This window comes from Tupaia chinensis, unplaced genomic scaffold (assembly GCF_000334495.1).
Source record: "Tupaia chinensis unplaced genomic scaffold, TupChi_1.0 Scaffold000121_1, whole genome shotgun sequence".
NCBI classification, from domain to species: domain Eukaryota; kingdom Metazoa; phylum Chordata; class Mammalia; order Scandentia; family Tupaiidae; genus Tupaia; species Tupaia belangeri.
Window position 1 is genome coordinate 1,588,536 of NW_006159588.1, and position 9,172 is coordinate 1,597,707.

Below are 9,172 nucleotides of genomic sequence, written 5' to 3' on the forward strand. Positions count from 1 at the left end.
CTACAGGAGTGCCTCAATATTTGTTGAGATACCCTCAGTATTGAAATCACAGTCAGGCTTTTCATTCAGAAAAGCAGTTCTGGCCCAAGCCTAGGGATCTACCACATCACTGGGGGACATGCTCTTGTAGCCATTTCTTTGTTTCCACAAGGATTCTGCAGCATTCCTCTGTGTTAAGTAGGATGAGGAGTAAGTTACCTAGTCATCCCAGGTGGGCTTGGTGGGTTTGGAGTATAGACTCCATGAGATCTATCATTGCCTGGTGCTGTTCCAAGTAGGAGGGGGTGTGGTGTTTCCAGTTAAGCAAAGCAGTAGTGGAGAAGGGGTGGTAGTAGAGAATTTCTCCACCTTAGGGTGGGTCTCCTTAAGGGCCATCTGAAGAATGCAGTTGCCCTTGGCTACAGTAGCTCTCTGGGTGATGGTGGGTGAGGCAGAATCAGGAAGCAGAATTTGGGACAGCTGGCAGCCTCCCCCAGCCTCCATGAGCTGACAGAGCTGGTGCTGGCTGCTCGCGCTGGCTTCTCGGGCTGCTCTTCAGGCCCCAGGGAAACAAATGGGGGGGGCAGGATTTCGGTTTCTGGCTCGGCTGGGACATATGGGGGTGGAGCTGCTAATGTCTCCTCTTCTGGGAGTCCCTGAAGGATTGGAGCCATGGGCTTCTTTTAGTCAGAGTTTGGCATTGGGAGCATGACACAGGAGGCCAAAATAGTGAATTGGTTTTTCCCTCTTATGCAGATTTGCACCCAGGGTGGAATGACTTGGGTTATCTGTAGCCAGGAGTCAGCATACGGAAACTGCTCAGGGCGTCCAGGGGTGCCAGTAACAATGTTGTATGTAGCCCACATGCTGGGGAGATGTAAGGTTCCATGTGGTGGCCATTTGACCTTGAAAGAGGACCATTCGACCTCACAGAGAGCTCTTAACTTCTTCAGTTACATTTAAGTCCATAATCACCAGAAAAGCCCTATTTAAAATTAGTCAGCATACCGTCCAGCATAGTGGGCTTGGATGACTTGGATTGAGGTTTCCTCAACATATCCCAAATATCTCTGACCTCTCCAGTTATCAAAAGCCTACATTTCCCAGAAGGCTTGGTAGATCACTGATTGGAGGAAGTGATTGTTGAGGAGACTCTGGAGAAGTGGCAGCTCCTGGGGGTGGGCCTTAGCCCAGAGGCTCAGAAGCTGTGCAGGCTTCTGGGGCCACTGCTGCAGCACAGGTGATAAATTTGTTCAAGCTCACAGGAGGGTTTCGGCCAAGGGCTACAATCAGAAAGACCACAGCAGTCTCTCTCTGGAGTCCATCCTCTAAGTATTCTAACAGTGAATACCCCAGTGGTGGAGAGGGGTATTTCTGTGGTGGGTGGCAAGTGGAATGGAGGAGGACAAAGGAACAGAAATCTGTTGAGCTAATTGATGAGGGAAAGTTGTCTAGGTAGAGGATAACGCCTGCCCTCTCTTTTCCTAGACAGAGTAGGCAGGTTTTGCTCTGCAATGGAAGTCTTTGTGGAAGGGTCGGGCCGGGCTCCAGCAGGACGTTTTTCATCACAGCTGGGAGGAAACTGTGTCCCAGCTTTGGAGGACAGAGTCAGTGACCTAACATTTGCTACTCTGCCTATTTGCCTCTACAGGGAAAACCCTCCCATTGGCCTCTGTGTTCTCACTCCCATGAATAGTGTCACAACAGACAAAGCATGGTGGCCCCAAAAGGGGACCAATCAGACATCTGTCTGGCCATGTCCCTTGCAGGCTTTGTGTAGTTCCTTGGCAATAAGCAATAGGATATAAATCCTCCGCCAGATTGAATGCATAAAGAAGGACTTGTGTCCCCAGTGCCATTTTGCTGTTTAGCATTTCACGGAACTACCATGGAAACACCTTCACAGATCCAAACATGCTCCATAGTGAGAAGCCATGGAGCCACAAACACATTTTCTTATCACAAACACTCACATTCATTCAAAGGTTATACATTCCCTTCCCACATCAGCCAATTATCAGATGATCCCTAACTGCTGGTCCTGCGACTGCAGGAGAGTGTTCGGGGCTCCTCCTCTACTCTATGCAAGTAGGTCTAACTAGGGCTCTACAGATCCCTGGGGGCTTACCAGATTGCCAGAGTTGGTCAAGGTTGATGCGTCAGGGTCCAAAAGTTGATCCTTTTCTCCAATTGGAGTCCAATGATCTAGGATTGCTCGGCCTTGGGGCAGGCATCCCAGTCGAGGGATCCCATCAAAGGAGACTGGGGCAAGCCTATCTTTCCACACCATAGTGCCCATCTGGGGGGGTGGGGGAAAATGCCCTGGGATCCATGGCTCAAAGGGCCGTCTGATTTCATTTCTCAGCCCATGCACCAAATGTTGCAGAAAAACAGAAGCCGAGGAATGGAAATGGCACCCAGGAGAGATAGGAGCATTCTTTATTATGCTGGCAGGAATGGAGGAGTTAACACTGAATCTCCAGCCCCGACTGGGAGTTGGACATGAAATTTTATGGGGGAATTGGGGAGGGGAGGTCTCAGGATATTGGGAATAGGGATTGGGCTCAGATCCTGCTCTAAAATGGAAGTAGCAGAGAAACGGGAATTCTAACCTATTAAAGGTTTCAGGTTGCCCTGTTGCTCCAGGGAGGGGCAATAAGTTTGCCAAAGGGCAGAAACCTCAGGCAGCTATCAGCCCTGAGTTATTCATGAATTCAGTCTCTCCATATCACTCCCAGTTGTTGAAATTCTTTAGTAACTCTTAAAATTAGTTGTTCTGAGGGGCCAGCAGTTAGTGTAATGGCTATGTCACTGGACTCCCACATAGTTGGCCGTGGTTTGAGTCCTGGACCCAGTGGTTTAAACTCACGACGAGGGGACGAGGGGGGAGGTGGGGGGGAATGATTTCTCACTTTCTGTCTTTCTGACGAGTACACGCACCGTATAGCAAAAAACTCTCAAAAAAATTGGTTGTTTTGCCCATTTTAGGCGTCCTCATTAAGTTCTCATAGTCAAGTTTGTGCTAAACTTTTTTTCTTCTTTTTCTTAAAAATTTGCTATGGGATGCATGCACTTGCCAAAGAGAAGAAACTAAGAAAGCATCCCCAGGGTGGATGAACACAACACAATCCCTCCTTCTCCATTCTTCTTTTGGGTTTTTGGGCATGCACATACATGTGCTTGGCATGAATCTCGCAGTCAACCATTTTTGATTGACAAGGCCTTGGATAATCAAATTTCTGTTCCGGTTTCTGGAGCCATTCAGCCTGAGGTCTTTGAGCTCACAGCCAGTAGTTTCCATCCTAAGAAACATCTTAGGTATTGCAATAAAAACCTTATTTTTCCTTTAAGTGAGAATTTTAGAGATCAAATGGCCTTTATTCATGATAGTGATAATATTCATTATCATAACCAAAATATGAATTCCACCCTCTTACTCTGGGCCATTACAATGTAAATGGACTGTGTATTCCAAGAACCTTAGAAAATACACTTTACTTTTAGTTCAGCCCCTATTAATTTTTGTTTAAGAAATTATCACTTTTTCTTTAACAGAGGGAAAACTGAGGACACATCCCTTTTAGGAGGTCCCTGCTCAGTTTCAGTGTGTCCAGTGGCATACGAGCTCTCAAGCTCATGTGCTTTTCTCCAAGTCACTTTCCTTCTTGTGCCTCCATCTTGACCTCTACTGCAACTCTCTATAGCAAACATATGTCTCTTGTATCTGGATTTGCCAATGTATGAAATTTTATCTGGGGCTTATCAATTTCAGCATACTTTGGTAGATAATAATTTAGTGGCTTAAATTTAGCCAGCTTTATGAAAAAAATTCTGTTCCATTTCATACTGCCTCTTACACAATCATATTAGTTCCATGGTATTCTCCTAATTCATTTTTCATAGTCAGGTTACTCTCTAGCTCCTTATAGCTCTGTTCCTGTAATGTGGCTCCTCTTTCAATGATTTGTTCAGCTTATTTTGATTTTTAATTTCCTCAGGGAACTTTATTAGTTTGCTCTTAAGTCCTTCCGTTTCCATTATCATCTTTTCCAGGTCTCTTTTCAGTCTTTATGATGCAGGATGGGACCCTCTGGCCTGTTCAGTTCTTGACTTCCTCTAGGAAAGAATTCAAGAGTAAGCCAATGATTAAGAATAAAAGAAAGCAAGCCAGCAGGTGGTGCTGAGGTTAAAATGGCTGGATCCCACATGGCTGACTGTGTGGTTAGAGTCTCTGACTTAGTGGATTGAAAATCATGCTGGGTGCATGTATGTGTGTGCTCAAAATCCCAAAAGGAGACTGGAGGAAAAAGTACTGTGATGTGTTCATCCCCATGGAGGGGTGATTTCTCACTTTCCCTCTATGTCTCTCTACTCTCTCTCTGGCATGCACACGTGCCCTATAGCAAAACTAAAAAAAAAAAAGAACAAAAGGAAAGTATTGGGAGACATCAGGAAGATGACTGCTCCAGGAGAGAGCGAAGGAGGAAGCAGTGTGAGTGAGCAGTAACAATGAGACAGAGTGGGAGCAGCCCCAGGTTGTGTAGGTTATAAGTTTTGATTCAGGCTTTTATTGTTGTTGATTAATGAAATGTTAATTATGGGTGGATTATACATGGGAGTTTGGGGGAACAGGAGGTCCTAGAGTTTAAGCCAAAAAGAACTCTTTTGAGCTATGTGTTTTTTGCACACAGCTCAAAATGTGCCTAGCAAAGTATGTTTTTCTTCCCTGGACAGAGATCCTTACATACCAACACATTATGAGAGTATAATGAACTTTGTGGTCAGGCAGGGGTCATTCTTTAAGCTGTCTTGGCTCCAATCAGTTTCAGCCAGCTGTTATCTTATTCTCTCCAGCTGGGAGTAAAACATCCAGCATGTGTCCCTGAAGCTAGACATCTGATCTTGCCAGGATCCTATCTCATTTCTACCTCGTCTGCATTGAATCTCTCAAAACCCACCCATCTACTCTAAGTGGTCACTGGCTAAACTTCCAAACTTTTCGGTGAACAGAGGTAGAAAATGGTAAATTAGAGGTAATGAAGAATGGTCACAGCTGAATTTTCAACTAAGATCAGAGAAGTTAATCTTGAAGCAGTTTCAACTTGAATACAACCTGAAGTGATGATGGTATAGGATGGGCCCCATGTTTGGTCCTCAACCAGATGGGTTCTTGGCTTCCAAAAGGAAAGAATTCTAGAGTGAGCCAGTGAATGGAAACAAAGTTTATCAGGAGATAATGGGAGGACTGTTCTGCTCTGAAAAGAAAAGGGAGAGAGCAGCCTCAAGTATCTTCCTCACTGTAGGATTCTAGCCTGAATCAGGACTGTGAGGGTGGCATATGCTGAAGTGAAGTTGCTGAGTTAGACAGGAGGTATGGGGAAGCAAGGAGAATATTTGATGCCAGTTCAAGTTCAGAGGTTTGACTGTTTCATGGAGCTAGATGTTCTAATTATTAAATTGTGCTTATGTTTGCAACTTAATATGACAGTACAACTACATATCACTTAAAATGAGAGGAAAACTGTAAGAGGCAGGAATTAAATAAAAGGATGGTGGGGCTGGCAGGTGGCCTGGTGGTTAAGGGTGTTGTACTCCCACACAGCTGACTGTGGTTCGAGTCTCGGACCTGGTGGCTTGCTTTCTCTCTCTCTGTCCCTCTCTGGTCAAATTAAAACAAATAAATAAAGTTAAATAAAATAATCCTTTAAAAATAAATAAATAAATAAATAAATGGATGGATGGATTGTAAAGACAGTTGATATTTTGAGTACTAGTTGTGCTTCAAGGTTTTTGAATGTATAAGTTATATTCTTAATTGTATTTCCACATCATAGTCTTATTGTCAGCACACTCAACATTTCCCCCCTCCCCAATTTTTATCTTCCTTCCCATTAATTTTTGTTTTCCATCTCCTCATTTCTGTTTCTGACATAATTTTCCCAGTCTCTCAGACTCAAAATCTAAGGAGTTAACCTTGATTCTTCAGGCACCAAGTCTATTGATTTTTTTTCCTTTTCATTGGCTTCTACCACTCACTGACTGTAAGGCCTACCCCTTCAGCTATCTATAACCCATTTCTCTCCTTTCCCACTGATAGCCTCTAGTAAAGACATTTATATTCATACTATGTAAATATGACCCAAAAGCCATAGAAATCATGAACAGCTTGAGTGGTAGATATGTATACTGGGGCAATCTGATTCACTCTCAAGAACATTTACCAATTACAAGCTTTTTGTTAAACATTTTCCAGAGGGGCTTTTCCCTAGTGTCCAAACCAGCTCTAAAGGGAACATACTCAATATCTAATCCTTCTAAGGCTTTTACTTATAACATTTAATCTCCATCACTTATATCAGGGGTTCCCCCATCCCAAATATTGGTCTGTGTCCCATTTAGCTGCACAGCAGAACGTGAGCTGTAGGCAATGAGCAAAGCTCTTTCTATTGACAACAAACCAATAATGTTTGTTTTTGTGTGATCTATTTTTCAGGAGGATATGCATGAGGATATGTTATGTGCACTTTTGTTACCGACTAACCACACAGCTACAAACTATTCAAGTGTTTGAATAATTACACATCGGGAACATTGAGTTGGTCCTTTTATGCTGGTATATTCATGAATGGAGCACCTGCCATGATGGAATAGCCTTCTACTTGGGTCAAAGAGGTCGCTTCTAAATGTGAGTCTATGCAACATGTCATCCATAGAGAAATGCTGGCTAGCTGAAAAATGTCACCTGAACTTAAATGTTTTGCAGGATGTGATTAAAATTAACAACCACATTAAAGTACATGCCCTTAACTCATGTGCGCAGCTCTGTGAGGAGATGGATGCAGAGCATACATGTCTTCTCCTATACACAGAAGTGAAATGACTTTCAAATGGTAGATCACTGACCAGAATTTTTTTTTTTCTTTTCAATTTTTGCCATAGGGTACATACACTCGCTAGAGTAAGATAGCGGGAGGAAAAGTGAGAAATCACTCCAGGAAGGATAGCCACTCCACAATCCCTTTTTCTCCATTCTCATCCTGGTATTTGGGGCATGTAAGCACATGCACCCCATGTGCTGTTCAAGCCACCAGGTCTGGTCCTTAAACAGCATTTGGCCATGTGGGAATCCAGCATCTTAATCACCATACCACCTGCTGCCCCTACTGGCCAGAATTTTTTAGTTGTGAGAGTTACTCCAGAGTTTTCTTACAAGATAAAAATGAAAATTGCTTATAACTTCATTTACCCAGTGATAACCACTATTAACTTTTGGGAGAAAGCAGAAGGTTGGAGGACTATTTCAACTAGGCCCTCTATTGCTGAATGTATCTCTGAAAGATCTGAAGTTCTTGATTGCTAGAGTTCTAGATAAATACTGCCCAATTCTTGGAAAATGCCAACCCACCCCACCTCCGCCTCCTTCTGTTTATACAATCTTCAGATAATTACTTAGAAGCAGTTTTATTTAGTCAAGTGCTTGCCTTATTTAGGTTATGTCTTAAAAGCAAGAAAAGGAATAACCACTTATTAAGCTTGTATGCCTGGCCAGGTATTAAGGTACCTTTGTATTTATTTGATATTCAAAACCACTCTTGTGATGAAGGACTTACTGTAATTCTACTCCACAGCTTGAAACAGATGCTGAATGATGTAAAAAATAACTTATTAATAAATATAAGCCAAAAGAAAACTGTTTCTTTTTAGATTTCAACATTTGGTGGGTATTCTAGTATAACTTCTATTAACTCAATTAATTGCATATTTTAAGCAATTAATGGTGAATAACTATAAGGGTAAAACAATAAACAATCAAATATGAGAAAACACATTTCAAAAATATAGTTATTAACTATTAATACTGAAGACCTATTACATATTTTTAAATGTTTTAAGAGCTTTATTGAATAATGGATATCCAATAAGCTGTACATATTGAAGATGGACAGTTTGATAATTTTGAAATATGAATTCTCTTGAGAAACCATTATGGTAGGAAAGATAGTGAACATATCAATCATGCCTCAAAATCTCCTCATGCCCCTTTATATTGGGTTGTCAGAAAAGTCAGGATGCATATTTGCATAGAAAACAGAAAAATATGTCATGACTTTTCCAATGACCCAATAATTACTCCTTTTCTCCACAGCTTGTACTTTCCTATCCTCAAAATACCACCACATTCTTTCTATCACTATAATTAGTCCAAATGTTCTAAAGTTTCTAAAGTAGAATCATTTAGTGTGCATCCTTTTCTTTTTAGTCTGGCTTCTTTCACTCAGCTTAGTTATTAATACTTCAAGAGCCATACATGCTCTGGAGTGTCTCAATAGTTCATTCATGTCTTTTTATGGGTGAGTAGTAATTTTAGTAATTTCATTGAATATATATGCTATAGTTTGCTTATCCATTCACCAGTGGACAGATATTTGGGTTGTTTTCAGTTTTTTTCTTTTTTTTGACCACAGATCAGTTTTGTTTTTTTTTTTTTTGAGAGGTTTTTCGCTATAGGGCGCGTGCGCTTGCCAGACAGACAGACAGAAAGTGAGAAATCACCCCCCAGGGGGGATGGTCACGCCGCAATCCCTTCTCCTCCATTCTCCTCTTGGGATCTTGGGCACGCACACACACATGCCCGGTGTGAGTTTTAAGCCACCAGATCCGGGACGTGAACCTTGGTCTACTACGTGGGAGTCCAGCGACATAGCCATTACCCTAACTGCTGGTTCCCGACCACAGATTAGTTTATAGGGAATAGGTTCCAGTAGCTCAGGTTCCTTTCCATTGGTTCTCACAAAGTGTGCTTCTCTGGGTGGAGCAGGCTGGCGCTTTAGTTGAACCCAGGTACCTTTCTCTTTGGTTTCATTCTTTTTCTGGTCATTATCCTTCACATGTTTTAGGAAGCTATCTCTGCTCTTAGAATGCTTAATATTTTCAATACGTACATTAATTCTCTTGGCAAGAATCTTGCCCTAAACTTGTTCGTTCACAACAATGCCAACAGCATGCTGGGTAACATTGTAGACTCTTCCAGTTTTGCCATGGTAACATTTGTGGGGCATTCCTTTTTGAACAGTACCCATCCCCTTGATGTCTACAGTATCACCTTTCTTGTAGATTCGCATATATGTTGCCAAAGGAACCACTCCATGTTTTCTAAAAGGCCTAGAGAACATATATTGAGTGCCTCTTCTCT